Source organism: Coenobita brevimanus, chromosome 1 (assembly GCF_032717465.1).
Source record: "Coenobita brevimanus isolate Jiangsu-jjx chromosome 1, ASM3271746v2, whole genome shotgun sequence".
In the NCBI taxonomy this organism is placed as follows: domain Eukaryota; kingdom Metazoa; phylum Arthropoda; class Malacostraca; order Decapoda; family Coenobitidae; genus Coenobita; species Coenobita brevimanus.
The window spans coordinates 37,864,639-37,889,397 of NC_136954.1; the positions used below are offsets into that span (position 1 = coordinate 37,864,639).

Below are 24,759 nucleotides of genomic sequence, written 5' to 3' on the forward strand. Positions count from 1 at the left end.
GATTGTTCAACACCATGAAGGATAGAAAATCACTGCAATCATTCCCTCTTGTCCTTTCTTCCTCCTCTGTTGTCACGGGGTTTTTAAGGGTATGCGATATTAAAGAATAATATTAAATAATACTTGAGAAGAGGGCAAAGAATGACTTGCGAAAATCAAGCAATGTTTACTTTGTGCCGGCTTACTTCGCCGATTCTCTAAGGAAGAGAATTTATAAACTTTCTCAACAGTACACAACAGAGACTAATTATTCACACGTGCTGTTTATTAGTACTGTTGGCCTCTGGAGAAAGTGACTTCACCCCTGACAATCAATAACTAATGCTATTAATGATAAACAGGTTCTTGCTGGTGCAGTTAACTTCTGGTTGCACAATGGATTTTAAGCTTAATACAGAAGGACTGGCATTGTAATGCCACAAGTCAAAACATGGGAGAGTCATGTAAGTTAAGGCTTTAGTACGTAAGTTATACATATTGGAAAGTCATGTAAGTTAAGACTTTAGTACGTAAGCTATACATTTGTATTTACCCTAATCCATTCTAGGCTTAAGATATAGAAACATGCTTGTACCTAGTAGTTAATACATGTCCTTTTTATTATTATTACTGTAGCTGTAAGATCATAAATCTCATCTATGCTGTACTAGTCCTTAAGAATATTTGTACATGTTGTAGGTGAATTTTGCTGGGAGCATACGTGGGGTATTTGAGTGGCGTATCGTCTGTACTCATTTTCTATTAAATCAGATCTGATGTAATCATAGTAAAATCATAATGTTGTCGATTAACATGCTTATAGAAGAAATAATATCATATAGAGGGGGGAAAGCCGTGAAAAGTTTTAGTTAGCTAGTGCCCGAGGACATGACGTAATGGTTGGGTAATATATTCCTCCGCCGAGAGGATGCTAGCGACCGCTGTTGATTCAATTTACGACTCTTTGTGTGAAATAATTAGAATAACTAAATTTTCCCTGTCAGATTGAGAGTAAAGAAAATTAATATCTATATCCGTTCAGAATCAGAAGTATAGAGTTGTGGCTATCATATGGGGGTGAAGCAAAAGTACCCTACACGTCATCCAAATCGCTTAATGTCCTACGTGGTAGCGGGGCAGGGGGGGGGGGTATCAGCCAGCTCCTGACTCACTTTCAAATTTGCCCTTGCACTATGTGCAGGTGAGTTTCATTACTCTGCTTTCTTCCTTTCCACCTTGTTCATACTGGCGTTGTAAAAGTTCAGAGATATTATGTGTGCCGTTGTGACCTAAGTTGTAATGTTACTGAATCTCAAATTTGCCCTTGCACCATGCACAGTGATGCTGTAAGAACGCCACGTCAAAAACTCCCCCTCTAACCGCCATATTGTAACTGCCCTAGGAAAAATTCGTTAGGATTTAAATTGTACACTCACCATTTACATCAAAATAGTGAATAATTCTTTGATTATGTAATAGATCAGGGAAGTAGCTTGTGAAAGGAGAATAGTCGTGATTTTATTTTCTACGGGTACATAATGTATAGGGGTGAACTCGGAGAGCACTCTGTCCCCAAGGCAAATTCCCTAGCCTGATGGGCTCGGAGAAAGCCTATATGCCCACGAGTGTACTGTATGTGGCGAACCTTTTTATGTTAAGTATCACTGATGTTGGGGAGGAGTGAGATCTAAAGAGTAATATCATTTGAGGGTTAACTGAAGTATATGTGCTTGTATAAAATTCGTTATGGAGAAAATTCGGTGAACTGTGAATAAATAAAATGTGATTAAATGAGTAAAAAAATCTAGAGTTCTCTCAAAAAGTAAAGTTTAATTTCTTAGAGAAAAAGATCAATTGAAGTTGTCATTTATTAGTAAATTGAATAGTATGATGTAATATGATTTAAGGAAAGGAGAGATATTAGTAAATTCATCATTTTGAAAAGTTTATTGAGTTTCACTGTCATTCCTCTCTATCTCTCAAATCATGTATAACTTCTCATAACCCTCGTGCCTTGGTGAGAATTGTTTTCGACCCCTGTGCTGAATCGGTTTTGGGAGTATAAAGTATTGTTATTGCATTGTCACGCTGCCCGAAGTTGTTACTGTTGCGCTACCTAAAAATTCTCTTACTGTTACGCTACCTAAAAAATTCTTTTATTGTTACGCTACTTATGATCAAGCTACCAAATTTCTTTCCTATTAGTAATTATTCAAAACGGCCAATTTTCCTTGTGTGTGATATTTGATAGAGTTGAGTTAATTTTGAGTAATCTCGGATCCCAGCCGATTCCACAGTTAGTCCAACATCAGGATAAGGGTCGAATGAACCCTAGAGATATAATTGTGGTGCTCGTTGTAAGTCAGCCTCAAACAACAACATCCAATAGAAAGGATCGGGCATCGCAGCATAAGTACCAGTTGTGAATAATGCAAAGCATTTATGCAAACTAGGAGCTATAACTAAAATAAGCTTAATGGAGAAATTAAACACTAATTTACATTACATTAAGCTAAAGAAAAAGAACTGTTAAATTTATTGATTACAATGAAATAAATTTACGTTACATGTTTCAAATGTTTTCAAAATAAGAACACACTCGCTCACTCAAAAGCTAAACTCTTAAACCTAGGAAAACGAAAAGAAATACTGGTCAGAGAGTGGACTAAGTGGATGACTGGGCGTCGTTGCTGAGGAAGGACGCCGCACACGCAGAGCCTCTCGCTGATTCACGCTAGGTGGGGATCAGGAACTCGCTGTACACACGCTGCTCCAAGCTGGGCCAACGACCTAGTCCCACAGCATTCTAATCATGACTGAGTTCAAATCAGTCAGCGGAGCAAAACACGCCCATAACAAATCACTCAGCGGAGGTGCTAATGTCGCGCACAAAGACGATCACTTATGAAACAGTGAAAAATGGTTCTGAAAACACTCCCAATCGGGTGAATACGTGGCGGTTGGCTGAGTGATACATACTGGGATTCCACTGGAATTCACAGTTTCCCACCAAAGTTTAATGTTACGAGTTTGTTTAGATATATGATCTCTCCAACTCGTGACATTACGCCCCATCAAAATGAATTTTTTTCTCAGGAAAAAAATGTCAAAATACATATAAATCCTAAATCAGTCACACAAGATTCACACTGTGGTGTGTGTGTGTGTGCTATCCTGCTACAGGAGAAAGTCATAGTCGCCAGTGAGTGAAAAAACCTCGTATTTACGTTAATAGAGGCAAGCCTGAGGGAAAAACTCCGTGACGACAGTGAAAAATCCTGTACTCAGCTCAAACTGAGCGAAAAGTTCGCCTCATTTACATTGACAACTAATTGTTATGTAGCGTGATGTATGTAATACACAGCGTAACTGTACCTACGTGTAAAATATGTACTACAAATTTATAGTAAATAATGACGACGAGGCAGAAGAGAAGAGGCAGCAGCATGCGTCAGGGACGATCAGTTGTTCTGCATGGCAATACTGCACCCGCCAACTGCACCTGCGAAAGGAATCAAGGTGGAGTATCAAAAGTGTCATTTCTCTCTCTCTGCCTAGCAATCAGCACTTATGTTAAAATTAACCAGGACACGTAGTCTTTGGATTTACAAATCTCTTGGAACCCTTGTAGTTTACTGGTTAACGCTTATTAACTAGGAAACGTGCCAGTTCTTGATTTCACAAATTTCTTATAACAAGCAGTTTACTAGTTAACCTAACGATATTAACCAGGAAACGTGCCAGTTCTTGAATTCACAAATTTCTTAGAACAAGCAGTTTACTGGTTAACCTAACACTACACTTACGATTAATGACAGGAAGCTGAGAATCCTTACGCAATCTTGGGCAGGTCACGTTTTAACACCCACCATGGGTGTGAACACTCTTGTGGATAATGTGCATTCTCCGGGAATCCTGAGAGAGGCCCACAGCTCGAGACGTTCCACAAGGTAATTCATACACAGCCTCGGACTGTCTCTGCGGGGTTCTCAAACTTCACTCTATGTACAGGCCCTGGACATACTGTGTCCTGTGGGGCCAATGGGTGAGATGTCAGGTCTGCACCCACATCACCACTGCCCTGTCTCAACTGCTTGAGAGATTATGGGTGTGGGTTCAAATGGCACAGGAAGAACATGTCCATGATTAGTGGTATGTGGATACACATTGCAGGAACGCACAAAACTATCTGTCTCATCCCATCCCTGGCCAGCGGATATGGCCCTGGGTCTTCCTTTTGCCCATGTGACATCCTTAGGCTGAACAATGACCCCATTCTAACACTGCTTGGTGGTACTTGGCGGGAACGACAAACTGCAGTCGAACCTTGCCCTGGGGTGTTCGTGATTCACGGTAGAGCCGTCCTTGTTTACGAAGGAACTTGGCTTGACCTCCCCTTGAATACTTTATCACTCTACCCTTTTGTTTCTTTCGCACAGCAGCAGGTGTCAGGTCAGAATATTGTTCTTGAACAACAAGTTGGCTGCACATCAGATCTTGCGGCAATTCAGTGGTCACCGGGGTGACACAGTTTGGAGCCTCAGCCCTGGCTCGTGTTACTGCAGCCGAAGTCTGAGTAGGATCATCTTCAGTGCAACTATCCTTGGCACCGGGAATATTGCCTATGATAAGGTCAAATAAAGGTTCTGGCATGACAACTGCGAGTGTCGTACCAGTGTAAAATGGAGATGCCACCTGGATATGTGCCTCGGGGAACAATCTCACTGATCTATCAATAAGGTTAGCTTGGATCTGTCGACCTGTGTACTCAGGCCGAACTAGACTCTGCTTGACAGAACAACCTGAGGACCCATTGTCTCTCATGACCTTCACAGGAATGTCTCCCACAAACCCTGGCTGAACAAGGAAGGCACTGTCACCTGTGGGAGGGCCTGTGGAGGAAGCAGCTAGCCACCGATTAGGCTGCTGAATAAATGATGCGGCAAACATGGTGCCCTGAGAATTAGATACCTGAGGGGTCGTACTTACTGCCTGGGGAGATGGAGCATTGGCCATCTGTGGAGGGGGGTTCACTGTCGCTGAGGGACTAGTGAACTATGGGGAAGTACCCGTACTGCCAGGGACGACACCACTGTGCTGCTGCAGAGGAACAAAGGCTGCGTTCGCCTCCTGCCTCCTATTCACTTGAGCTGGTGCTGAAAAGGACAGTCCTGACGGTCGGTTGCGTGGCTGATACTGCTGCTGGTTAGGGTTCTGCTTGTCATACCTTTTCCACTCAGGCTTCTGAGTGTTTTGCCCCTGGTCCTTCCTCTGCGGTTTTGGACCTTGGTCATTATTCTGAGAACGGCCTTGTTGCTGGGGTTCAGTCTGAGACGGTTTCCCAGATTTATCAGGTTTCCTGTTCCAGGTATGCTGCTTGCGAGTTTGATACCCATATGCAGTGAAGAATGCGTCAGCCTTCTCCACCATTTGGCTGGCAACTCTTACCTGGCAGATCTTAAGCTGAGCCATAAGTTCAGTAGGCCACGACTTTTCTAGCTGCGTGTGCAGCATAAGGTCAACTATCCCCTCACGCCTGGAAGGAGTTTCATCTTTCTCCATCCACTCATCTAAGTAAGCAGCAAGCCGGTCAAGAAACTGAACGGCAGTCTCCTTCTCCTGTAAACGCGCCCTCATGAACTGACTCTTGGCGTTGTCAACTATGAGACCGCACACTTCAACGAGTGCGGCCTTCATCATCTCATACGTGAGATTGTCTCCATGAATTCTGTGGAGAATATCGAGGGCAGGGCCCTCAAACAGGCTGAGAAACTGAAGCCGCTTAGCTGCATCATTCAGCTGGTACAGTTGAGCCATGTCTTCAAAACGAGCTATGTATGGCTTGATTCGCTCGCCTTCCTTGTATGGGGGAAGCCTGATGTGTGGGGTCGCCATAATATGTGCAGGGATAGCGCTCATGGAGCTTGAACCAGCTGCACTAGATGAGTCTGAAGCCAAGGAATCTCGCTTGAGCTTCAGCATTTCAATTTCATGTTTTTCGCATGCTTCTCGCTTGGTACGTTCGTGTTCTCGTTGTTCTCGCTTGTATTCACGTTCTCTCATTGTTCTAACTCGATTTGACGTTCTCTCTCACATTGTTCTCGCTCGTATTCGCGTTGTTCTCGCTCTTGTACTAGCTCGAGTTCGCGTTGTTTTCGCTCGTGTTCACGTTCTCTCTCACGTTCCTCACATTGTTTTCACTCGTGTTCACATTCTCTTTTGCGTTCTTCACGAGCATCTTTCTCACGTTGTTGCTCGTAATTAAACCGTGAGAGGACATAGTTCTGAATTTTTGGGGGGTTGCTAAGCCCCATATCTCTAGCTTCCTGTACATAGACGTTGGCAGCCATGATGCTAACTCAGTCTAAGTGAACTAGCAACTCAGTACTGACTGCAATTTTGCAGAGAAAAATGCCAATAATCGAGAATAAAGAATATAGGCACAGGTTAGTGGTGACCAGTTTTATGTAATTAAACTGGTAAAGAAAGAAAATTAAACAGACAACTGACTGTGAAAACTATTACGTAAATCAATAGAACTGAATCAATAATCACCAGTAAGATAGTGCCTATAGACTTTAATGATAAATACCTAAGTATGAGTGAGTATTATCACGTGAATAGCTTTAGAGCTAGGAGTTAATATCCTGGAATGAGGTCGCCAAATGTCATGGGGTTTTTAAGGGTATGCAATATTAAAGAATAATATTAAATAATACTTCAGAACAGGACAAAGAATTGACGTGAAAATCAAGCAATGATTACTTTATGCTGGCTTACTTCGCCGATTCTCTAAGGACGAGAATTTATAAACTCTCAACAGTACACAGCAGAGACTAATTATTCACATGTGCTGTTTATTAGTACTGTTGGCCTCTGGAGAAAGTGACTCCACCCCTGACAATCAATAACTAATGCTATTAATGATAAACAGGTTCTTGCTGGTGCAATTAACTCCTGGTTGCACAACGGATTTTAAGCTTATTACAAAAGGACTGGCCTAAGTACCAGTTGTGAATAATGTAAAGCGTTTATGCAAACTAGGAGCTATAACTAAAATAAGCTTAATGGAGAAATAAAACACAAATTTACATTACATTAAGCTCAAGAAAAAGAACTTAAATTTATTGATTACAATGAAATAAATTTACGTTACATGTTTCAAATGATTTCAGAATAAGGAAAACACACACTCTCGCTCACTCAAAAGCTAAACTCTTAAACCTAGGAAAACGAAAAGAAATACTGGTCAGAGAGTGGACTAAGCACATTACTGGGCGTCGTTACTGAGGAAGGACGCTGCACACGCTGAGCCTTTCGCCGATTCACGCTAGGTGGGGATCAGGAACTCGTTGTACACACGCTGCTCCAAGCTGGGCCAACGACCTAGTCCAACGGCGCTCTAATCATGACTGAGTTCAAATCGTGAGAGAGAGGCGAGTGTCGAGCCGCACTTGCTAACGGCTAGAATGAGCGAAACACGCCCATAACAAATCACTCAGCAGAGGTGCTAACGTCGCGCACAAAGACGATCACTTATGAAACAGTGAAAAGGTTCTGAAAACACTCCCGATCGGGTGAATAAGTGACGATTGACTGAGTGATACATACTGGGATTCCACTAGAATTCGCGGTTTCCCACCAAAGTTTAATGTTACGAGTTTGTTTAGATATATGTTCGCACCAACCCGAGACATCTATAGAATTTTCCCTTTTCTCTTCGCACTTTCCTCTGTCCTGTCTTGAAATGTTTCTTCATACCCTTCCCCCTCACCTCCTTCTTCCATTATTTCCTACTCCTGTTCCACATCCTAGTGCCTCGCAATTACTCGCATACCCCTCTCTCCTCCTTCTCCTGCCTTTCAATTCCTCTTCCTCCTCCTCTGTCTTCTTCCTCTCACCTGCTCTTCCCTTCCTACTCTTGCTGTTTGTCGCTCTCTTTCCGTTCTTACCGCTTCTCACCTTCCCTTCCCCTCTTCTCTTCTCATCTTCCCTTCCCTCTCTCCTCTTCTCACCTTCCTTTTCCTTCTCTTCTCATCTCACCTTCCCTTCCCCTCACTCCTCTTCGTCTCACCTCCTCTTCGTCTCACCTCATCCTCTTTCTCTTCGTCTCCCCCTTCCTCTCTCTCTCTGTCTCACCTCCTCTTCCTTTCTCTTCGTCCCACCTTCTCTTCCTCTCACTTTTCCCCCCACTCCTTCCAACCAATTAAACATTTCCCCTCCTTCTCTCGTCATCGTATCACTTCCTCATCCCTTCTCTCGACTTCCTGTCTTTCAATAACTCCCATTTTCTGAGAACCAGAGGAGGGTTTCAACGGAGGCGAAAACTCTCAGCTTGTTCCCTGACTTCCGCCATGTTGAGATATTACTGACAGGACGCAGGACACAGGGGACGCGGCGGAACAGGTTGAGTGAAAGGGAGTTTAGTATAGAATTTTGGAAGAATAGCCTACCTGTATATTAGCAGTTGTATTTTTTTTTTCTATATATGTCGTTTGGTAACATTGTATATCTGTCTGTGGCTCTCTCTGTGTATGTCTGTCCGTCTTTCTTCGGTGACATGGAGGTAGAGGTTCAGTATGAGAATAAAATATTGAATAAGAATTGGAAAAGAACAGAGAGGAATCATTTGTAAGTGCATGATACATCACGAAGATTGCTTCTTTTACGTCGGTACGTAGATTTACTTGTTTTTGAAGCTAATATGAAACAAACCGCAGAATGAATAGGTTAAACTCCTTCGAATCGAACTTGTGTCGCATTCTTACCGCTTTCCTTGCCATATAAACACATGCCTGTATTGGAAGGGTTGTTTGGATGTTGATTGGCTTTGCGCCCGTCTTTTGGTGGTTACACGCTCGTCTTCCAACACTTGTTGGACTATAAGATCATTTTGAAGGCCTTAATAAAAAAAGGTCTGATAAAGGTTGCTGTAGTTACCAATCCCAGGTTCTACATACTTACTGCTTTAAGGTCAGTCAAGTCAGATATAAAGTCGTGTGAGTGTGACGAAGAGCGCTGGCATAAAGTAGAACAAGAAGCAGCTGACGGGATAAAACATTAGTTTCTCCTTTCGGGAAGTATAATTATTATTTTTTAAGCATATCAAAGTGTTTGGGAGAACAGTTTGCGTTTCCTTTTTTTTTTTTTTTTTTTTTTTTTACGAGAAACGAGTCCTTCGCGGTTTAAGCATATATATATATATATATATATATATATATATATATATATATATATATATATATATTTTGTATATGTCTGTCTGTCTGTCTGTATCAGTCTGTGCTATCTATCTGTCTATATCGGTATCTCTTTGTCTGTATAACTATCTGTAGGTCAGTCTCGAGATTTAGAAAAAGTATCAGATGAAAATTAGATAGAATAAGATATGGAAAGAAATTTGTGGTTAGTGTCTCACTGTATATTTGTCTGCCTGTCTATATATCTGTACATATATCTGTCTTTCTGCCTATCTATCTGTCTGTCTTTCTTATCCGTTTATCTGTCATTACATCTGTCTGTCTACCTGTTAGTCTGTCAGTCCTATGCAGCTTGTCTATCTATATTTGTCTTGTCAGCCAGTCTTATGTAACTTATTTGTGTCTGTGTATTTGGGGGCTTATAGAAGGACTTAAATCTCGACCAGATGTACAACACGATTTGGACTGAATATAAAATGAGAGCCTCTACCTTTATTATTTATCTGTGTACCAATTTATCTCTTGCATTGTCTGCCAATCCGTCGGTCTGCCTGTCTGTGTCTCTCTGTCTGTCTGGTTATATAAACTGTTGGGGCACGAATCCCAAGTAATGAAAAAGATTGGGTAGAATATAATACGAATCCTGAAAGTGAAATGTCAAGTTCGAACATTGTGTACTATGAAAAGATGGAATTCTGCCTATTTATCTAACTCTCTGGCCGTCTGTCTGTCCAGTAGCTATCAGCATTTGGCTGTCCTACCCGTCTAATTAGAGCTTGTCTATATATGTGTAGCCTCTTTATTGTTCTAAGGGCAGTACTATAAAAGCCCAGAGTTTAGGCGGTCCAACGGGGACGTTCAGTCGTCAGACGTTCCTGAGCGTCAGTCATCCTTACTGTAAAAAATCTGGACCGTCAGTCTTGGCGAAACCCAGTTCTGGCGTTCGAATGCCACAACAGTCGCTAGATTGGGCGAGAATGCGCTGCATGAGCACTAAAAGCGCGCAGATTTTGAATGTTTCTTCTGTTTAATAAACCAGACACTTCGCTAACCCATTCTAAATTGTTACTTCTACGTACGAAAAAAGTATATATGATGGTAGAATGCATAAAGAGGATGCATTTATAAGCAAGATAGTGTGATGTATAGCCTAGACTGAATTGTGATTTATCTTCCTTTTGCAGTTAATTGCATGTAATTAATTATTGAGATTATCCAAACTTGTTTTCATTCGAGCAAAGTGAATGTATTATTGCATTCTTCATAGATTTCCATGTTGTTCCTGGCGAGCTCACCAGTCATGAATTATACAGCAGTTTATCCAGGTTATGTGCACTTTCACTCATGCAGCGGTACAGCATGTGTTCCTAAATTTATATTGCAAAATGGAAATACAGGGTTACTGGAGAATTATTTTTAGCATGGAGACTAATTTACTTCTTTACAAAGCTGGTTGAATGGTGACATTCATTGCAGCACCAACACAAGAGGGATGCAGTAACACTCCATTCTTATTCAGCTGCTTCTTTCCACACCTGTCATCCACCCATGACCAGCAGACCATATTGGAAAATATAGGTTTAAGATGTGTCTACTGTAACAGTTGTTCTTTCAATTTCTGTATATCTAGCTATACTTTTTTCCCTACATTGTTGTCACCTTCCCTGTTTGAGGTATTACTGGTAAATTTCCAGTTTAGCTCAGTAATTATACTACTCTGAGATTCACATTCTTTATCATTACCTTTCCCTTCACGCAGTATGCAATGATTTCCTAAGTTACATGGTATATACAGTAGCTAATTATTTCTGTCCCAGTCTGCTAGACAAGCTTTCCTTTTTATGTCCCAGAAATCATTCCACTTCAATAGTACTTTCATCCAGTTCTGTTTTTTTATATCTTCAGAGTGTTTACTGTTCAGTTTTCCTAGCTTTCTCCTACTTTGGTCATATGCTTGATGTTTGTCTCCTTCACTAAATATTAATCTCATTACTTCCTGTTTGTTAATCAGTGCTTAACTGCACCTTTCATGCTTTTGTATAACCCTTCCACCCTAACCAATATTCCATGACTTTTCTACACCTATCTACTCTTCCATTACAATAACTGTCATTTTTATCCAATTACTGTAACTAGTTTTTATATTATATATGCATGGAACAGGCCATTTCCTCAGGCCTGTAGCTATTTGTAAGAACAGCTCTTGGGATAGAAAGATGCCCTTTTTTTTTTTTTTGTAATGCGCATGAAAAAATCAGCATTTACTAACAAGTTTTGCTTTAAAGCCAACACACCTATGCTCAAATCTGAGTGCTTGATTGAAACAGGCAATATTTCAGCCAACATCCTAACCAACCAATTCACTCATACCGGTATCTGGTAACCTTACCCAACTATCTTAACTACATCAGCTTATCAATTTATTTTGGTGCAAAAACGAATCACATTTTTCAAGAAAGAACTTAAGTGATTGCACATACTTATCGGTACTGATGAAAAATTTGTGTCTTTTATTATCAATTTCTGAAGCTTAACTGTAAGTGAACTAAAACAGGTGAAAAATACAAACCAAACTAACCATGTACCAACGCTGACCAAACTCTGACATGTCTAGTTTCTGCCATGGGTATTATTTTACTTTAATCCCACCCGGTCGCTGGAAAATGTGACTTATCTCTATATGTCGGGTGTATTGAGTACATCATTTTCTTCTCAGTAAACATCCGTCGCAAATAAATACTTTCCGAGATAAATGTTATTTTTCTTAATTATTTGGGATGAATGTCGCGCCATATTTGCTGGTGCGGGCACGTTCACTCGGTCTAAGTCGGCTGGACTCGAGTGTACTTGGCTGGTAATTTCGTATATGTGAGCTTTAAAAACAGCCAATCAGACGTCGCAAAGGAAGAGGGACTTTTGAAACCAGCCAATCACAACAGTCGTAAGTAAAACCAGCCAATCAGCTTGAAGTATTTGTGGGTGACGCAAGTAATTTGGAAAGTCAGTCACCATCATGGCCTCCGGTGCAGAAGAACGTGTTGTCGATTTCAAAGCTTGTATCGGGAATAAGACGGACTACTGGCAGATTATCAAGGACTATCACAGTAATAACGAAACATCAATTGAACTACTAAGAAAACACGGGGTTTTGCAAAGTGCAGTGCAGTGTAAAGAGTGTGATTTGCTCTGCAAATATCGGGAAGACAGACATCAGTGGTACTGTGGCCGGTGGAAAAAAAAAAATGAGTAAGGGGAAGGTGCAGTGCAAATTCACCGTTTCTGATCTCTAGGTAAGCATTCCCCTAGGATAGGTTAGGTTAGGTTAGGTTAATGTAATGGGGGGTCTGGGGGGCGAAGCCCCCCAGTTAGGAAACACGGTCAGGGCTGGGGGGTCTGGGGGGCAAAGCCCCCCAGTTAGGAAACACGAACTCAAGGAGCTGAAAATTATATTTTTCCGAAGGATTTTAGTGTTTTTCGTTTGATTTGGATACCAGTTCCAGTCGGAAATCACTCGATTTTCCGTGTTTCCCCCACCCAAAACCACGCTTTCCCACAGGTCCCCCATTATTCTTTCTCAGGAGTTTCAGAATGCAATGTTTTAGTGTTATTCATGTGATTCTGGTGGTCATTTTCAGTGAAAATTACTCGTTTTCGTCGTATTCCCCCAATAACCTTGGTACAGTGGGGGGAGGGGTTACGGAAAACGAGTGATTTGCGACAGAAATGACTATCAGATTCACATGAGAAACACTATAAAACATTGCATTCTGAAACTCTTGAGAAAATATGGCAGGGTGGGACTAAAGTAAAAATTTACCCTGCCAAGTAATATAACATTGTATATTCACATCTTACACGTCATTTATTCATGACTTTTCATAGGCAAGAAGTGTCACACAACGATGTTGTTGGACTAGAGGCAAAAGCTTACTGGCTTGCTCTCAAATGTGCTAACTAAAGCACTGAGCTGGCTAGCACACAAACTTTCAAACAGTTGCCGTTTCAAAAATCTATTCAGAAAGCACACAGGTCGTCTGAAATAAACTAGAAAGCATAATTTAATATACTAACTCAATATTACGCGCCATGTCGCTACCATAGAAGTTTTTGTTTACTCGTATTCGTTACGGAAGCGTTTAGTCTTGTAAAATCTTATGAACAGCCTTGTATTTCTTATATATTTTAGCCTGCTAGGGAAAATTTGATTTCTGAATTATTCAGTTTTTATAAATGGAAAAACCGGTTATCATTTTTAAGAATATTTAAATTTGTTATACGAAAGGGGGGTCTCGTGTGGCGTTTATCATCCTGTGACATTCCAGTACTATTTTACGCCATAACCAGGTGACGAACGCCTGGCGTGAACAGTAAATCTATTTATGGTACGAAAAACAGGAACGTCAGATGCTCACATTCGTCAGTACTGGCGTTTAGTGTTTATAGTACGGCCTTAAGTGTGTGTGATTGCCAGCCTGTGTTTATTTGGTTATTAATTTGAGGTATATGTTTATACTGTATATATGTAGTTTATGTATGGCAGTCTCTATCTGTCCTATCTGTATATCTATCTGCCTACCTTTTTTTCTGCTTTTCAACGAATGCACCTCCTTTTTGGTTTTTCTTGTATTTCTCTTCCGTCCTTCTCTTTTCCTCACACATTTTAATTAGATCTGTAGTGCTGTTATTCACTTCAGATATATGAATTTCCTCACTACTTCAATGTACTTTGTCATTCCTCTTTCTGTGTTCTCTTTTTCTCTTACTTTTTCCTCCTCTCCTCCAGTCTCTACGTGGCACCTTTTCTCCTTTCATATTGGTTATAGTTCCCTTCACCCTTTTCCTCTTGTCTTTTTCTTGTCCTTAGTCTCCTTTTTTAGTCCATTTGCTAACGAGTAAAGAGATTAATGAGATAATGTTGTGTTTAGCCAGTCATCACCAACCCGACAACTGCATCTTCGCCTCGATAAAAAAACAAAAAAACAAAAAACTGAGTATAGGTGAGCGCTACTTTTCCAGGCAAGCCAGCTTATCCGGCCGCGACGCGAACTCACGACTCCTCGGTATCGAGTCAGGCGTTCTGCCATTGAGCCGCCATGCTGAATAAAATTGTCTGGTATTAGTCGCAAGACTGCTAGAGTTGTACCTCCCTTAATGGGATTAATATTGATGGTATTAACACTCAGCCTCCTCATATCCACCCTCAACTGAGGAGAAAATAAAAATGCGTTTTGCGTTAGCGGGGACAAAAAACTACAATTGTTCAAACCGTGAGTGAGAAGATTATTAGCCTTGTACACACACACACACACACACACACACACACACACACACACACACACACTTTCATTTTTCGCGGTTTTTCCGTGTTTTTCTTTTTCTCTTATATTCTTTTCCATTTCTCTTTCCTTGTGTATCACACACTTCCTCAGTTAAATCTTAAGTTACTTAATGGCTTCCTAGTTATCTCCAATGTTTACTCCCTTTCTTCTTTCCCTTTGTTCCTTCTTTCCACTTTTTATATCACTTTTATTCACCTTTGTCTTCCCTGTTATTTGTCACTTTTAGTCCTTTCTTTTTTGCTGCTGCCCCTTTCACTTTCATTACCACCTTTCCTCACTTCCAGGTGTCTCTCTCTCTCTCTCTCTCTCTCTCTCTCTCCTCCATCTCTCCCTCCAATTTTTTTTTCCTCCACTCATTATATTACTACTTTATCCTCTTTTCTTCGTCTTACCCTCCCTTTTACAGTAAATTCTCTTCCTGTGTCTCCACCCCTCCCTTCTTCCATCCTTGGTATGACCCTTCTTTGCTGCCTGTCTTCCATCTTTTTCACCACCTCTCTTCGTCTTTTCCTCTTTCCTTCCCATTCTTTCATCAGCCGTAGATAATCCTTCTCTCCTTCAATCCTTTTATATCGTTTCCTCCCGCCCCACACTTGCTTATTCCTACAGTAACCCACCTTTTCCTCCTTCCCTCCCTCCCTGGTTTCTTTCTTCCCTCCCTCCCAGGTTTCTTCCTTCCTTCCCTCCCTGGTTACTTCCTTCCCTCCCTCCCTGGTTTCTTCCTTCCCTCCCTCCCTGGTTTCTTCCTTCCCTCCCTCCCAGGTTTCTTCCTTCCCTCCCTCCCTGGTTTCTTCCTTCCCTCCCTCCCTGGTTTCATCCTTACCTTCCTCCTTGGTTTCTTCCATGTCAGCCACTCCTTTCACTTGTTTTTGTAGTGACTCCCTTCCACCCTAGCTTAAATATCTCCACTTCTCCCCATCCATCCATCCCAATTCCTCTTATAATGCTCCTCCATTCGTTTCCTTCCTCTGCCTTTCCTTTCTCCCTCCACTTAAATCGCACCTCTCTGGTGTGTTCCTGTTTGTGACGACAGAAGATTACCCATTTTTTTTTTTTTTTTTTTTTTTTTAATGTTCTCCAGTACAAACTTGTTCATGCTCTAGACACAGATTGACAGCGGAGGAAAGGATGACAGTGGCCAGTTGAGAGAGAGAGAGAGAGAGAGAGAGATGGATTTGATATTTTTTGCTTGGAATAATTGCTTACATCATATAGCAAAGTGTACATGTTTATTAGTAGTACCAAAGATATTAAGAAAGATTTACATAACTCCTTGTACTTGGAGGGAATGTGTTGTTTATAAAATTTGTTTAAATATAGATAGAAACATGTATAAGTATAGACAGCTGCGGTGATGCTTGTGGTGATAATTGTTGTGGTGGTGCTGTTGTCGTGATTGTTGTGCTTGTGGTGATGGTGACTTGTTGTGGTGGTGGTGGTGGCGAGGGGATTATGGTGTTGGAGGAGACGGTTGTAATTGTGGTTATTGCTGTAGTTTTTTGTGGTCTTTGTTGATACTGATGTTTTTATTGTTGTGGTGGTTGGAATACTAGTAGTAGTAGTTTTTGGTCGTGGCTGAAGTTACTTGGGACTTTAGTGAAGGGTATGGTAGTTGGGCGGTGTGATGATGGTAATGGAAATGGTGGTTATGGTCATGGTTTTGTGTGTGTGTGTGTGTGTGAAGAAAATAGTGTGTGTGTGGGGGGGGGGAGCTGGTCACGGTGGAAGGAACCAATGAATGTATCATCATGGGTACCAGCACTCCCATTGGTTAACTAGGGTAGTGGGCAGAGCTTAGAGCAGCAGCGTCACAAGTTTGCCGTCTCCTGTTGGCCAAGAACTTAGTGGAAGGACACAGTGCAGCAGCGTGACGACTAAGCAATTCCTCACACAAGTACACGAGCTTTTATTATATAGATAGTCCTCGGGGTGAAGGGATCAACCTCGGAAGTTTATGAATACGGGCTTGGGGCTGTATGAATAGACTTCTAACACATTTATAGGATGAACAGGTCATAGAGTTAACTACAGTATTATTAAATACTGTTTCATTTTCTTTTTATCCTTCAGATATATGCCGTGTAGAAATAATCATGTATAAAGCTTACATACAAGAATTGTTTGGTTGCTGTAAGAATGACAAATGTATATACGGAGCCATATATATAACTTAAACTGAGGAGAAGTAATAGGCTGTAAAGTATTGGTAGCTGTATTGGCGAAGACAAATGTACGGTCGGCAAAAAAATCCTGTAACCTTTCATGCATTGCTCTCCATGGACTTTGCGGATTCGCCATACTGACTTCCTTAGCCCATGGACAGAAAAGCAGGAGAGGCAACAGTCCTTTTGATGCCGACTTTACATTCAAGTAATTTTATGCAGAACCTTACGAGAGTTTGAACTGTGAATAGCTTAGTAAATGGACGAGTGAAAAGAAATATATACAAAAGCAATCCTCTCCAGCCCAATGACGAACTATATTTTCCATTCTTTTTGTGTTCAGGCGAGAGTTTATAAATACGGATCAGGCGGCACACTTGTAACCCCATAAACGTACCGTACTTTATATATGCCGGAATATTAGTGACAAAAGACGAAAAAACAAAGCGATCCCGGATAAATATAAAATATGGAGACTTGTTTATCTTGCAAATTGGTTGAAATGCTTTTATATTTTCGAAGCACATACGCTCGCGCGCACACACACACACGCACGCACACACACACGCACACACGCGCGCGCGCACACACACACACACACACACACACACACACACACACACACACACACACACACACACACACACACACTGCAGCAGTAGGGCTCGGATGAAAGAATACTTTGGCTGGAGTTCTCGTGAACTGCCGAAAAAGAACTTTCTGGTCGAAGACGTAAGAAAACGTGTGTGTGTGTGTGTGTGTGTGTGTGTGTGTGTGTGTGTGTGTGTGAGAGAGAGAGAGAGAGATTACAACGCAGCCCCAGCAGTGAAGAAGGGGCAGGTCAGGGCCGGGTATCCAAATATGCAAGTATAATGACTATGCGAGATGTAAAGCAAGGGATATGCAACTGGGACTCAAGCGTGTGCCGGAGAGAAAGAGAGAGAGAGAGTTCTCCATCCATGAGTGTCCTCCCAATTCTCATATCTTCCTCCTTCCTTCATCGTCCCCCCGCATTTTTTTTTTTTCACATCTTCCCCCCTCTTCCCAATCTCGCAAGTGGCAAAACATATGATCTGAGAGCCTGGAGACAACTGACCAAGACTGAGTTCCGCCTGTCAAGAACAAGAATTATTTTTTTCCTCGTTACAACCAATGTTTTTTTTTTTTCCTTGAACTGAGTGAAGTGGCGGCATTATTTATTTTTGCTACCCCCAGAGATTTTATTAAGAGGAGAGGTAACTAAAATGATGTCTATAATTTTCCTTTTGCCACCAACAATTTTATTTAGGCGGGAGATGTCTGAGCGTCCTTGAACTCACAAATCGCTCATCTCAGTACAATTTATTGTGGTTAAAAGAAGGATGGAGAGACTCGATGCTGGGAACAGTCATAGCCCAAGGTCACAGTGGAGTCAAATGTCAGTATCACTGGACAAAGTCAACTAAAACGGTTTTGATTCGAGTTGAACCAAACTTGGTGGAAATGTTAAGGGTTATGCAAGAATTAATTCGATTTTGATAATAAACAGTCCAATGCCAAGCTCACAGTGCAAAGTAAAAAATTCGGCGCCTAGACCAGTTGGTGGGCACGGATGTTTTACTAAGAGTGCTCCTTTCCTCCCCCCCCCTATCATTCTATAATGGTTAGAATTCTCTCTCTCTCTCTCTCTCTCACACACACACACACACACACACACACACACACACACACACACACACACACACACTATATGAAGATTGGATGACCTGGCACAGTAACATATCATTGGTTAACGCTGGATGGTTTTACTCTCCGGTGGGGAAACTCTGAATGTTACCAAGTGTCGCTAATCACCACAGTATTCGTCACATCCCTCTTGCTGTGTTCCTCACCTACTCTATACTGTCACACATTACCCCATCTCACACTCACCTTCCAATATACGCTTCTAGCATTGGTTAATTTGATCTGCCTATTCGCATTTTCTTATTTTGTGGTAGGTCGGGGCGTTCACCATCCACTCACTCAATGTAGTGTTGCTGTCGGGTGTCTGCCCTTTCCTCTCCTCCATCCTTCTTTCCTTCTGTCTTCCTTTCCTTCATTCTTTCCTTGTCCTTCTGCCTATGGGTAACTTTACACTCCCTCTTCTGTCTTTCTTTCCTTCATTCTTTCCTCTTCCTTCTGCCTGTGGGTGACACTACACTGAGTGACAAGCCAAATAGTTTCTTGTACACCAGGACACCATTTACTACGCTGAGTGGTAACCATATAACCAAACGTTGGCGCCTGGTGGTTTATTGGGTAATTATTGCGCTCCAATCGGATTGAGCCGGTGAAGGTTTATATCCAAGGGGTGTTTGGGGTTGATTGCTCATGTAATGCCACTCAGGGATGAGTGAGGCTGGTCCACTCCCATCTTAAATGTCGGGACCAGCTGCCTAATCCCGGGCTCCTACGCTCCTCATGGGGCAATGTAGGATTGGATGATGGATGGATGGATGGATTAACATTAAATGGTTTCAGTAGGATTCAGGCTTTCTTCAGGTATGGACACTATACAAATATATACAGTAGTAATAGATACACATATAGTGACACACGCACACACCAGTTCATAGCCTACCCGTCGCAGTGTGTTGTTGTGCTGGTCGTATTTATTATTTTGTTCTCTATTGAACGACTTACACTTTTCTGTAACTTGAAACAGTAAGAAGTGGAGTATAATATTAATGTTATACCCAGGCTTATATTTGGGTGTGATGATGATGTGTTGGAGAACTAAATCTTAAAAATGTTTTTTAAAAGTATGTAACTCACCCTTGTTTAAATCTGTGTGGTGTTGTTGGTGTGTATGTTAACTGTGCCTCGTCTTTAGCACCACTTGCGGCTTTACTGCTGCATATGCTCCCCCTCCCCTCCCCCTGTTATTATGGCCCCTGAAACTGCGCCAACCCTCGTGACTGAACATTACAGCTGCCCTCACAACTTTTTATCACTAGACGTTTTATTGCTGTTACGACCTTCTCTCTTACCATGCTCACCACAACGATGCACTTAAGTGACTGAGTTCCTGGGAAATTTCTTTTTTTCTTTTTTCTTTTTTTCGGTAGCTCCTCTTTAGCTTTACACGTTTTAAAAGTTAGTCTCTTCCTTGTCTCACACGGGAGAGACTTTTTCTGAATCAGAGGAGTTACATTTAGTCTTAAATTATCTCTTCAGTATGGTGACATCATATTAAAGTTTTGCTGCCTCCAGACGACCTTTTCTAGCTGAAGAGAGAGTTGAAATGGAGGAGAAAAATTCAGGTTTAATATTAAAGTACAGTTTTAGAGAAAGCGTTGTTTGGTGCTCGGAATACACCCGCGACTCACGAAGCAAGATCCCACGTTATGTTTTGAGCCAAATATATGTGTGTGTGTGTGTGTGTGTGTGTGTGTGTGTGTGTGTGTGTGTGTGTGTGTGTGTTGATTCCCATCTCTAGAACTTATCCCCACCAGTACATCATCCTCTTCGTGACACGTGACTTCAGAATGTATGCACAAATGGCCGCATATGAGCCTGGGACAGTGTCTGTGTGAAGTGGAGTCTACCTACATCTTCCGACGTTCCTGCATCACAGTTACTTGGTCATTTCAGCTAACATTTAACACTTCCGTTCGTTCACGTTAGTGCCACCAAAAAACTGTGATTGTCAGGGTTGTCAAGTGTACCTCCGCTACACACTGGTGCTGTACCAGGTTCATATGTTACCAGCTGTACCTTCATTTTATCCCGGCTTCAGAACTTGATGACTCATCTTTTTTTTTTCTTCACCCAGGCCTCCTACGGCTCCAGAAGATTTACCAGTCCCTCCGACCAGCCCAAGCGTCCTTTGAGATTCGGGTGGTGAGGCGTGTCGAGTCGGCCCTTGATGCCCTGGCCTTCCTTAGGACCCTGGAAAGCAGCAGCAGGTGAGTGGATGGTTACCTGGATGCGTGCTTGGATAGGGTTTTATTTTATAGCTATATGTGTTGGTCTTCTTTATCATCTTGAAAAGCAACAGCAGGTAAGTTAATGGTTAACTGGGTGAATGGATAGATAGAGTGTTATTTTCATAGCTGTGTGATGGCCCTTTTTAGACCTTGGAAAGCAACAGCAGATGAGTTGTAGCTGGATGGATGGGTGACTGGATGCAATGTTCGGTGCATTGTGACAATACTACCATTTATACATGGGGCAAGAAAAGCAACAGGTAGCTTGATGGCCACCCGGATGGTTGGACGAATTTTTAAGCACTTAGTTGTAACTAAGGTCATCCTAAGGTTCTGGGAAACTGCAACAGGTGAGTGGATGGTTACCTGGATGGATGGACTGTTAGACTGTTAGGTGCATCCATACAAGATTGTTATTTATACATGGCATTTTTTTTACCTCTTTCAGTCCAGTGGCTTCGTAGATGCTAACACATTTATCACTACGGAACTCTATCACTGACTGATTTGGAAACTTCCTCTGTGATGAAATGACCAGGTTTACAAGTGGTGTGCAAGTATTCCCCTGCAGCGTTGATTCAATTTTAACCAAAGTTGATGAAAAGGTAGACGGCCAGCCAAGGGTTTGACCATTATTTTATTTTTGAGGACAGGCCAACGTAACATGACCACCACATTTCCAAACAAACTGCTTGATGGCAGTATGATTTTCATCACGCGTCCGTCCGTCTGTGTGTGTGTGTGTGTGTGTGTGTGTGTGAGAGAGAGAGAGAGAGAGAGAGAGAGAGAGAGAGAGTAATTATTTTAGCTCAATTATTCACCTGTTAATTGTTCAGCTGTCTCACCAGTAATGTTGAAAGTTTACACCAAGATGAAATTAAGATGATAGGTGTATGTACAAACGCTCGTTCGCATGTCACGTGCTCACAGAGCGCACTTTATTGGGTGTTGTTGAGAAGACTGTCTTGGTGTTGACAGGGGCGGTAAGAAATCTGCCGCAGTAGGGAAAACAGTTCTTATCCACAAACCAAACTTTAATTGTTTATGACAAGCGGTATGGTGCAGTCTCTCTCTCTCTCTCTCTCTCTCTCTCTCTCTCTCTTTCACCAGCTTCCTCCCTTCCTCCCTCACTTTAAGCAATGAAGGCATTTAAAGTTTGCACCTGGCGTTATGTAGCTTTTGTTTGGCCGTGTATGCAACACAGAATGGCCCAGCAACGTCCTGTACGCTTGCCCCCAGTGAGCGTGTATTGTCTTGGGCAGAGGGACAGTACGCTGGGGTGTCCTGCATTCTCTGCGGTGCTGTATTGTATTTTTTATTATATGATTCGGCCCCCTCCGCCTCTTTGTTCCTCCCCCCCCCTCTCTCTCTCTCTCTCTCTCTCTCGGGTGTGGTTGTGGATGTGGGTGTGGTTGTGGATGTGGGTGTGGTTGTGGATGTGGGTGTGGTTGTGTGTACGTAACACAGGTTCCCTTTGCCCCACCTGTGAAGTACCCCTCCGTAATTCAAGAAATTGTACATAAACAGGGGAAAATGAGGGAATTTAAAGGAACAGTGAATGCATAAAGGAGAGAGAGAAAATAAAGAAGGTAAATGAAATGAAGGAACAAGGCAGGAACTGGAGAAGGAAACGAGAAAGCAGTAAAACGAAGAGAAGAAAAATGAGGGTAATGTAGGGAACAACGAATAGAGGAAGAGGAGGGAAACGATAATGGGAATGTATGAAAGAGATGCCAGGTACAAGACAGAAAGTGGAGAGAGAGAGAGAGAGAGAGCGAGAGAGAAAGGGAGAGAGAGAGAGAAATACCCACTCCTGCCGCTTGCCTAGTCTCACTGCTGTATATACACACACATACTGTACTGTATATTTCTCTGTCGTCTTACCTGGAGAGAGTGCAAGTCGGGTCGAAGCTGTTTTATCTTCCCAGTAAACAACTTTTCATATATGGGTACAAATCTTAAAACGTTTGTGTTAATATTCCCTAAAGCAGTTTGGTAAATAATAACACTGTAACTTCTCATTGCAGTGAGTCTGTTTAGTCTGGGGATAAGTGGTTGAGTGGTAGGAGGAGTTGGCTGGTGTCTGTAAAGCCGCATGATCAATGCCAGGTTATGTTAGATTGATAAAAACTTCTTGAAAACAAACTGAAACTGAACACAAAACCCACCGAACTTTCATTATAAAAAAACTGTCACATCAGTCCTGAATGAGAGATATCGCAGCAAGTATTCAGTATGGACGGAGGGTGTTAGCACCTGAGCAGTGAACTTTGTACGGCGTTGGTAAAAGAACTAGGATATCTGTGTTGAGATCGGACACATAAAAACAAACACTCCAATAACTTCTTTATGTACTTTATTCTGACTACTCCCAGCAGATTCTATTAGACTTTTTTAAGCTGTGAGGAATTAGACACACCCTCATTTAACCCCTTTAATTAACCCCATCATTAGAAAACTGCCAAATAATACAAAACTGACGTCATCGTCGTGGAAGGTTTTCGATTTTTTTTTTTTTGAGAGAACGGATTACCTTACGCAGGTCATGTGGGGATATTTACAGCTCATGCAATGTTTTCCTCTGGTGCTGGAGAGGGCTGCCTTCGTGTGATGGCATTGATATAACCGGGCGGCTCAACTGCCTGGTTTCGTAAACCTCCTTCATCTACCTCCCTGTCCCCCCAAAAAGAGAATAGTGGACTTGAGGAGGGACAGCTTCAGCCTGCGGTCCACTGGGTCCACATTTCAGATTATCCTGGGGCTGCAACAAAAACATCAACATCAACAGCTTTAACACCTACAGTAACTACAACAGCCAAGAACAACCACAACTAAGAAACAACAAAATAATAATAATAATGATAATAATAAAAATATTAAAAATCTTAATAATAATAATAATAATAATAATAATAATAATAATAATCCATCCATCCATCATCCAATCCTACGTTGCCCCATGAGGAGCGTAGGAGCCCGGGGCTAGGCAGTTGGTCCTGACAGTTAAGATGAGAGTGACCAGCCTCACTCATCCCTGAGTGGCATTACGTGAGCAATAAACCCCAACCACCCCTTGGATATAAACCTTCACCGGCTCAATCCGATTGGAGCACAATAATTACCCACTAAACCACCAGGCGCCAAAATTTGGTTATATGGTTACCACCCAGCGTAGTAAATATTTTCCTGGTGTACAGGAAACCATTTGGCATGTCACTCAGTGTAGAGTCATCCATAGGCAGAAGAAAGAGGAAAGAATGAAGGAATGAAAGAGAGAAGAGGGAGTGTAAAGTCACCCGTAGGCAAAAGGACGAGGAAAGAATGAAGGAAAGAAAGATAGAAGAAGATGGAAGGAAAGAAAGATGGAGTAGAGGACAGGGCAGACACCCGACAGCAGCACTACATTGAGTGAGTGGATGGTGAGCGCCCCCACCTGCCACAATAATAATAATAATAATAATAATAATAGTTTATAATAATAATAATAATAATAATGATGATGATGATGATAATTAGTAGTAGTAATAATAATAATAATAATAATAATAATAATCTCTCTTCATGCTATTTCATGACCGATTTTATTGAGCCTAGAATAATCTTTCGAACTCTCGATGTTGCATGTCGCATTTTTTGAACATCCTCACTACGGCCTTCATAAGATGAATGAATCTTGTATGTTGTGTATGTATTGTATGAATATATGCGAGTTCACCGCCTGGCAAATCTCATGCAGTAATGTTTTTAGATATTTTTATCACTGGCTATGCAATACAAACTTTTCATATTACCCCTGCTGACATCAAAAGGTTGTATTTAACTCGGAGAAATACACGGCATACACGAGGTTACAGGGATGTGGGTTAATCCCTTCACTCCCGACACTGTTTTTATTGTATATTCTCGCTGTTACCTGGCCATTGAACTTAGAAGAGGCTTTATGAGCTGGATGGGTTAAATAACACCTTCAATAACACCACTGCTGGGGTGTTGGCCTAAGTTGGATGGGTTAAATAACACCTTCAATAACACCACTGCTGGGGTGTTGGCCTAAGTTGGATGGGTTAAGTAACACCTTCAGTAACACCACTGCTGGGGTGTTGGCCTAAGTTGGATGGGTTAAATAACA

General features: G+C 41.8%; 1 pseudogene; it reads left to right on the top strand.

Annotated features, from left to right (window-relative positions):
- Positions 1 to 24,759, top strand: part of LOC145394715 (glutamate receptor 1-like) — a 289,049-nt pseudogene that overhangs the window by 147,294 nt on the left and 116,996 nt on the right.